A 9065-nucleotide genomic window follows, 5' to 3' on the forward strand; every position below is an offset into this window, starting at 1 on the left:
CAAGAAGGTCAAGGTGAGTTCAAAGTCATGCAGTCAGATACCTGGGTACCTGCCAAACAGCAGATGCCTTTGTTAGAAAATTAGCAACAGTCTGACATCTGGGTCTCGTGTGATTGCCATGCAAAGATAAGGAAGGGAAGAGCCTTGGCACAGGACTTCCAAGCAGGCTTGGATTCCCAGGCCTGTCCCCGCCATCCCTTGACAGAACGTGGCCACTCTGCTCCAGAGCAGTTCCCTCCAGTCACGCCAGGGCACTGGTGGCCAAGAGCAGACGCAGGCCGGGCACAGCCCAGAGCCGTGCTCAGTACTGGTTCCCTCGGCCGCTTTCTCCCACGGTATCCAACCTCCAAAGCACGTGGATACTGTGAATTAGGGTTTTAGGTCAGTGGACCTTCTCAGGAAGCTCTGGGGGCCTCTGGGGACTCGAATAGAAGCCACTCCAAAGGACTACACTGAACCCTGATTTCTCCTTAGCTAACAGTATGCTGACAAGAGTTTACTATCTAGAAAAAAAGGCTCTGCTTTGTAACATTTGCCAGTTCCCATAGAACACCCACCTTGGACAATTTCAAGTTGTCAGTGTGATATCCACTGGCTCACAAAAATCCTGAAAACTCACAATTCAGCTCCCCTATGATGGAGCAGGCCAGCTCCAGTCAGCATGGCGCTGCGCCCTTTGGAACTCAAGGAGAAGGCAGGAATCAGAACAATCTGCTCAGATGTCAGAATGACCTGTGCTCCCCTGAGGAAGTCACAGACATCCTGAGGCTGAGCTGGGGAACCCTAGGTGGGCAGGAGGGAGGGGCAGGGGCTGGCTGACTACAAGCCCTAAAATGCCCACAGGCAATGCAGGCGGGAGGAAGGGGGGGAGCGGGGAGAAGTGCTAGAAGCTGCAGAGGCACTAAACTTCTGTATGTCCACAAAACACGCCAAACTGTGAGGGATTTCACCAGCTCCTCTCCCTCTTTCCCGAGTGTCCCTGTCTCAGTCCATCACTTTCCAGGGAAAACGTTACTAAAGGATGTAGGAATCAGCCATCCCGAAGCCCTGAAAAGAGGTGCCTTGTGTTTAAAACATGCTAAAGATGGTGGCTGACCTGGAGGAATCTGTACCCTGAACACAGAGGGCGGCTCCTGCTGGCCCCAGGGGCACTAAGGCTGGAGCCCCGCGCCCGCCTCCTGCTGCGGCTCCCCTCACCCAGCTCCCCAGACTCCCTCCCCAGGAGTCCCACCTCACTGGTGAGAACCTCACCTCCTCCTGCCTTCATTTCCCTATCATCCACGCAAACTCCTTTATTAAATGTACCTAGAGATTTATGGATGGACAGCTCGTGGGCAGTTTCAGTTAGGCGGGCATTCTGGGAATAGGGCCAGGCGGCAACTCACTTACAAAGGTCTTCATTCAGTGTTCTCTCCTCTCCCGACGCCTGACACACACAAAGAACCCCTGACGGCCAGCGTTGCTGTCCTCTGCTTTCAGAACCTGCTCACCTGTCCAGAGATGCTCACACAGTCCTCTGCACTCCCTCGACGCCCTTCCTGGAAACAGAAGCCTTGGGTTCTGTTCCTCCCTCTGCCCCTAATTACCTTAACACTCATTTAACCTCTTTACACTATACTTTCCTTACCTGTTACATAAAATATGGTTGAACTTTAAAATAAAGTTCCTCATAAAATATTACAGGAACGATTTGTGTGAACCTTTAAATGTGACCAAGTACTTTGGTCATTACTTAAGCATCACACAAAAAAATAAACAGCAACATTAGACATAATGTTGTGTAAGTGACTCACCAGTAATGGTAGATAATAGTAGGGAACTGAGACTCAGAGAGAGGTTGGGAACATACCCGAGGTTACAGGGCTCAGAGGCAACCCCAGCGCCTTCGAGTGCATGCCTCTGATGGCCAGCGCTCCGTGCAGACCGCAGAGGGCGAGGGGCTACGATGGGGACGCCACTGCAGAGCCCCGGAGTGTGACCCAGCTCCCCGGCTGACATCCACGTCCCTTTGGCTCACCAGTTTAACCCATCACTTGGCATTCAGACTGACCCCCATCCCCAAGTGAGGCGACTAGAGTGAGTATGGGCAAAACCGGAGGAGAACACTAGGGTCGCCCTTAGCAGAGGAGGTGACTGGGGCCAGTTTGCCTTCAGTGAGTCTTGCCAATGCCTGCCACAATCACATGTCTACTCTTTTGGCACCTAACACTCGTCATTGTCTTAATATTGTCCCAGCCCCTCCAAAACGAAGCACTGCAATCAAAAAGCTGTATAACCTATTCCCTCTCTACCTTCTGCAATAAACCTACTGCTGGCACCCCACGCTCCACAAGAAGGTGGAGGCAGCTCCCTCACTTGACCTGTACACTCCTCCACTTCTCTACACACAGTTCTCATCCTTGTGTCCCAGCTGCCCTCTCTACCTCGGGGCAGACTTCTCTCAGTCCTTTATTTTCATAATCATTCTTTATCACTGTCTATTGTATGTGCTGGGTGCCAGGCATGCCCACCACCCTCCACCAAGGAGGTTAAGGCAGAGGAAGGAATACAAAGAAGCATAAATTACTACCATTTACATAGACATTTGTAATGATGACACCCTTCCAAAGCCCTCACTGAGTTATGAGAACAGTCTAATGAAGGAGGTACCTTTATACTCATGTTTACAGATGAGGACACCACGGCTCAAAGGCTATCCATCATTCAGCTATCAAGCAGAAGAGCCAGAATGGGAATCCATGTTCAGGACTCCAAGGGCAGCGGCATGAGCGGGGCCCTCCCCAAGAAATTATCTGATAAGAACCTCCAGGAATCTTTGCTGTCTAACAGCGGCGTCTTACGATCAGAGCCTAAGCACCCGCCCACAGTGCTCTGAGGGCGCTTACGAACATTCACGGAGGCAATCACATAGAAGACCCGGTAGGGTCTCAGATGCTGAAGTCTCCTACTTTACCGATCAGGCAGTCACCAGGCCTGCTGTCCAGAAAACCAGCCATCCATGTAAACAAAGGAGTCCCAATCCACGGGTCTGAAGACTGAAAACGATGAAGTTCCCAAATTTAGGAAAATTCTGAATCAGAAATGGTGGAATAGAACTATTTGTATAACACTATACACTAGATAGATGTATGTATGGCATATAACCATGTATGTCTAAGTCTCAGCTTTCATCCAAATAACATAAGGAACTGGACATAGTAAGAGGTTCTCTTATGCTGTCCAGACTGGTAACAGCAATCATGCAGTACCTTCTGAAGTACCCTGTGGTCTGAGACCTGTGATAGAGGATGCGATTTTCAATGCATTATGGGTGCACCCAAAGTACAGATTTGCAGACCTTCCTAGAAATGAGTAAGAAGTGTGAAAAGTAAGTTCAGATCACCAGATAAATTTATTTTAGAGACTTTATCAGGAAAAAGGGATCAGGATACTACAGAAACTTCTTGGTGATTCCACTGGGCAGGTCAAATCTAAAGACCTTGCTCTTAAATACATTACAATTTAGTTAATGAGATGTGATGAGGTAGTGACCCTCTTGGTAGGGCCAATAATGGTTGACCATTATGGGGTTTAGATCAGGAAGAGTGAAATTGAACTGTTTAAGCCTGATGTGTTTTCCTACACTTTTTGTATAGGTTAAAGACCTGCAAAAGATGAAGCTCAAGAAATCATTTGAGTGTAATGTGAAATCAAACACTCAGGCAGGGAAAATAAAACCGAATAGAACTGTAACTGCCTGGTATGCTGTCTTTGCTGGAGGAAAGAGAGACGGACTGCCCAGAACAAGTCACAAAAACATGTAGCCTGGCCAGCTGGGCTGGCTTCAAGGGTGCAAACTGAAAGGTGAGCTGGTAACATCTGTTCTAATGGATTCAAGGAAGCTACCTGGAGCCGGAAGGGAAAGGGGGTTAGTAGAGCTTTAGGGAGAAATGGGGGAAATAAAGGAGATGGATTTCCACTGGTGGTGGGAAAAAAAGGAAAGGAAAAGAAAGAAGGCAGATGCTGGAGAAGGTACCTACGAGCTTCTACTGAGAAGAGGACCTAAGTGGATAAGACTTACCCCAGGGGAAAGCTCTAGTAAGTGAACAAAGGAAATAGAGGAGGAAGTGCTATTAGAAGTGAAAGAAAAGAACGTGGCCAGCTCCGTGGATGGATCCCAAGTCCTGAAGGAATGGGCAGAAACTAGGGGGCAAAGGAAAAGAAACTTAGAAGAAGACTTCAAAGACTAATTAAATCCACAAGAAGAGAATAGAGAATAATTCAAAGTAGAAGCATGAAATTACACTGTCTTGCGTGAGGTTTTCAGCCCCAGGCATGTTCACTGTGGACTCGGTGACAATGAAAAATGACAGGGGAACGTTTTGGAGCTTTATTCTCAACGTGGTGGTGAGTGCTGGCATCACATCTGCCTCCTGGGCAGTCTGCATGCAGCAAGCCCGTCTCCGGGTCTCCGTCTCCGCCTCTGCCTCCCAACTCTTTGCCACGGCAGCCCCGGAGCCCTGGGCAGAGCTCTTTAGAGAGTCAGTGATAGCCCATTGCCCACACGTGTGCAAGCCTACGCCTGCGAGCACTGCCCCACTGCCCGGGCACAGTGGGCAAGCAGACCAGGGCCAGGTGAGGACCCCGGCCAAGGAACTTCCAGTTTCCCTAGAACTCATAAAGGACTCTAAGGAAAGGTAAACTCGACATAGATTTGTGAAAGCGGTAGTCTGGATTAGTCTCCAGGAACATGGAGAAGAAACTGATCTATGGGTTTCCTTACCAGAAGATTTTAAGAGTGAGGCTTTTATTTATAGCTTATATTTGGAACTTCCCAAAGACTTATGGGATCTGGATCTGATAATACATAGTGATGTTTATGAACTGTAGAAGCAAAACTATCTACTTCATGGATACATATATCCTCCCCAGAAAAAATCTGTATAACCCCTAAAAGAAATTTGAAAAAGAAAAGCCATATCCAACACTAAACTATGTTTTCTACCTTTATCTTGTAGCTACCTACCACTTCAGCATTTTATTAAAAATAATAATAGAGAAATGTGGTATCCACATATAAATCAAGTATAAAAAGCAAATGAGTATTCATATTTGAACTGTTTATAGTTCATAATGCATTAGCAAAACCGAAAGTTACTGTGATGACTGCCCTTGTACTGTTCACCATGTAACTTATTCACTATGTAAGAATTTGTTCTGCATGTAAGAGCTTGTTCGTTATGCTTCAGAAGATTGGATACTGACGAAAATTAGGCTTGGGGTGGATTAATGATTGTGCATTGAGCATTGACTCCCCTATACAGAATTTTATTGTTGTAAACAACCATTTGATCAATAAATATGAGAGATGCCCTCACAAAAAAAAAAAAAGTACACACTTCCAATTGTAAAATAAATAAGCAACCGGGATGTAATGTATAGAATAAGGAATATAGTCAAAATATTGTAACAACTTGGTATGGTGATAGCTGGTACCTAGAATTATCATGTATATAAATGTTGAATGACTGTGTTGTGCCCCTGAAACTAATGTAATACTGTGTGTCAACTACCCTTCAAAAAAAAATAATTATCTACAAAAAAAAAAAAAAAAACAAATTTGCAGAAAGAGAATGTAAGAAAACAATCCCAGTTGCAGTTGTAGCAAAAGCAGTAAGAGATCTAGAGGATGTTTAACCAAGGAGGTGAAAGACCTGTACTCTGAATATGCTAAGATACTGACTGAGGCAAGAAACTGAAGGTGACACAAGTTAATGGAAAGCATCTCATGCTTATGGAATGCAAGAATTAAAATGGTCGATATTAACGTTAAAATAAAAATTAGTAGTATTGTTAATACTACCTGCAGCTCTGGGAGGAAACTGCAAGTTGGTGCAGCCACCATGGAAAGCAGGATGGAGGTTTCTCAGAGAACAGCTGTGCTCTCTGTAATGCTATGGGATGAACCCTGGGAAGGACACTGAATGGTGGCTTGCTGAGGAAGCTAAAAGGAGTTACCTACCCGCCTCGTGTGACCCTGGAGCTAGAGAGCAGCAGATGTTTGCAGAAAAGGGTCAAGTAGAACTTTCATGAGTTCAGAGAGATGAAGTTGTTCCCTGTGGAGACCTTGTACGGAAAACAAAAATTAAGAGGGTGAACCTGACCCACTGGGCTTCTCCACTAAGAAGGGACAGTCCACTAGCAGATAGCTTCTTTTCAGAGGCAGGGAGGGTGGGTCACAGGGGAAGCCCTGATTTGCAGGCAACCTGCCTAGTGGAAGGGGGTGGGAAGGATGCTCTCACCTGTGACTATTTATGCTCCAGGGGCCTCCCTGCTGAACTCAATCTCCTCAGCAGCCTGCCCCAAAGTCTCCCCACCTGACTTCTCTGTTAGGCGGTTGTGGTGAGCCGGCTGCCTTCCTCAAGTTCTCCTAGTGCACAGGCACCCAGAGACACACACTGTCCCAGGCCGCACAGTGTTCTCACACACACACCACCACACGTGCAAGAGCTACGACACATCGAGGGAACCCGACACCACGACGACGCACTCACCAGGGGGCCAGGCCACCGCCAAGCAGCCGCAGGGACCTTGACACACCCCCTGAACTCCTGCGCGCTGACCCGTTTGGGAAGCACAGAAGGCCCCCAAGCCCCTGCGGATGCACCCTCGCAGCGCCCATGCCCGCGTACCCATGGACCGGACACCCAAACCGTTACATTGCAGTCAAAGCAGCTGGCGGGCCTGGGGAGCTCCTGGATAAGACCTGGTCACCTTCCTGGTTGGGTAGGTGCCTGCGCTGCCCATGGCTTTCCAACGCCCACGCACAGCTTTCCACTTTCCTCCCAGGGCCCATGCAACACCCCCAAACTCCCTGAACAAAAAGCCAACGGGTCGGCGGCTACCTACTATGAGCTGAGGCTGCTGCAAGTTGGCGAGGCCTGCGTGAGAACGAGGGAATGCTGGCAAGGTGGCGGCGGCAGGGGTCTAAGGGGGTCCGGCAGCGGAGAGAGCTCGGCGTCAGTGAGCGTAAGTAAAGGCAGCGAAGGTCAGCGTCAGCGGGAAGAAGGCATTGGACAGCGGTGGTGGCGGCAGAAATCCGGGGCGGCTGTCAGCGGAAGGCACCAGTTGGCGGGGACAGCCGGGAGTCGGCCTCTGGGCTGGTGGCTGCGCTTTGGTGGGGGGAAGCTGCGTCGGAGGCCCTTGGCTTTCGCTGGCAGGGGCTGGGCGTCGGTTGCGGGCGGACTCCGTACCCTTACGACGTTGCCGCCCCTGCACCCCGGAACCGACACCGCCAACCGCCGCCAACCTCAGAGATCCGCTCCGCGCAGACACCCGCGCCTCCCGCAGCTGCAGACGCCACGGCCCACGATGGAGCGCAGCCTGTCCACGCTGCGGCCCACTGCAGACCCCGCATCCCGCCGCCTCGCCCTCGCCTCTGGCTGCGCCACCTGCCAACGGCAGCCTCGGAGGTCCGCCTCGCGCACAGACTCACGCGCCTCCCGCAGCTGGAGACGCCACGCCCCAACATGGAGACAGCCCGTCCACGCGGCGGCCCACTGCAGACCCCGCTCACCGCCGCCCGCTGCCGCCTCTCGGGGCGCACCTGCAGACGGAGGGCTGGACTGCGCCCCCGGCCGAAGACCCCGCAGCGAGGCGCCCCAGCCTGCAGCCTCCCGCAGCGGACACCTTCTCGGCCCGATCCCTCCCGTACCCGATGCCGCCCGCCCCCTGGGGGTGGCCGCTTACCGTGAGCTGCCGCTGCGAGGAGCACAGGCCTGCGTGAGGAAGAGGGCGCCGGTCCCTGGCGAGGGAGGCCCCTGGAGCCGGCGGGAGGAAGCCGCAGGCGGTCGCTGTTGGAGGGCGCCTGGGCTTTGGCGAGCGACGGCGGCGGCGGCGGGGCGGGAGATACCAGCGGGCGGGCGCAGGCGGGAAGCTTCCTCTGCTGGGTCTGGCTGAGCACTTTTGGAAAGAAACATGGCGGGCACCGGAAGCGGGCGGTGCCGGCCGGCGGGACGAGCATGCGCGGCGTCGGCTGCGAGCGGACCCCGCCCCCTCAGGGCGCTGCCCCGCCCCACAACAACGGAGAGCCGGCGCAGCAATCCTACCCTCCCCTCTCGGTGCAGCATCCCTGTGAAATAAAAGGAGATGAGAAAACTGCAAAAGGAAACCGAGGAGGAGTTTATCTAGAAGATAGAGAATTAAGGGGCAGGTGCTGTGAGAGTAAAAGAGAATAACTTTTCAGATTGCATGTACGGGAATGTTTAGTATAATCTTCAGAATTACCATCAAGTAAATGAAATTAGGCATGGAAAAGTGATCTTGAGAAATGTCATTACTGGTAATTAAATAATCTTTCCTAAAATTCTTCAAGAGATACCAATAAACATAGAAAGCCCCTTCTGATTACTCATGGTTTCACACCTGTGCGTCTATGAAAGCAATTCAGTCTGGCAGTGTGACCCTATGGAGTGTTAGAATATTTCAGGGTATCACTGAACTCACCCATCACAAACTCACCGTCATTCCCCTCTGATGCCAGTGCCAAAGTACACATCGTCTTGTGTTCTGAGTCCCGGTGAAAATCATTTGTATCTGCCCAGTTCTGGAGAAAAAGCCCTTATTTTACTTGTCTCTCCCCTTAGAACCTGATTATTTATTTAATTACACTGTTCTATAGATTCCATAAACTTCTTTCCAGTTCATTCAAATTGTGACCCCCACAGCCCTGGGCTATGTATGGTCCAGGTTGCAGACCTCTCTGACCTGCAGTACCCAAAGATTCTAAATGCTCATTTCCCTCTCCTTTGTCTCTTAACCTTCAGTCTGTTCTTTACAATGAAATAGCCAATATGATCTTCACCATTCTATATATTGATGGTGACCTTCTATTGCTCCAAAAAACTTAAGTGATTTCTTGCTCTTTGGGAGGAGCGCAAGGTCCCTTCACCTTGTTCTTATCTCTGAAGCTTCATACCTCACTGGTCACCCACCTCGGATTGTTAACTCGTTGACATACCAAATATTTTCTTCTCTCCAGCTAGCCATGCTCTCTTCAGCTTGTGAGACGGTGTCCTCTTTGTGTA

At 50.3% G+C, this 9065-nt stretch overlaps 1 long non-coding RNA gene across 1 annotated transcript; it reads right to left on the reverse strand.

Annotated features, from left to right (window-relative positions):
• Positions 1-585: 585 nt before the first annotated feature.
• Positions 586-7079, reverse strand: LOC130680535 (uncharacterized). The gene is made up of 3 exons (XR_008993558.1): positions 6889-7079; positions 6002-6105; positions 586-3035 (listed from the first exon to the last, which is right to left on the reverse strand). It is a non-coding gene; the product is annotated as an uncharacterized LOC130680535 (long non-coding RNA).
• Between the last annotated feature and the right edge of the window lie 1986 nt (positions 7080-9065).

Source organism: Manis pentadactyla, chromosome 14, assembly GCF_030020395.1.
Source record: "Manis pentadactyla isolate mManPen7 chromosome 14, mManPen7.hap1, whole genome shotgun sequence".
NCBI lineage: Eukaryota > Metazoa > Chordata > Mammalia > Pholidota > Manidae > Manis > Manis pentadactyla.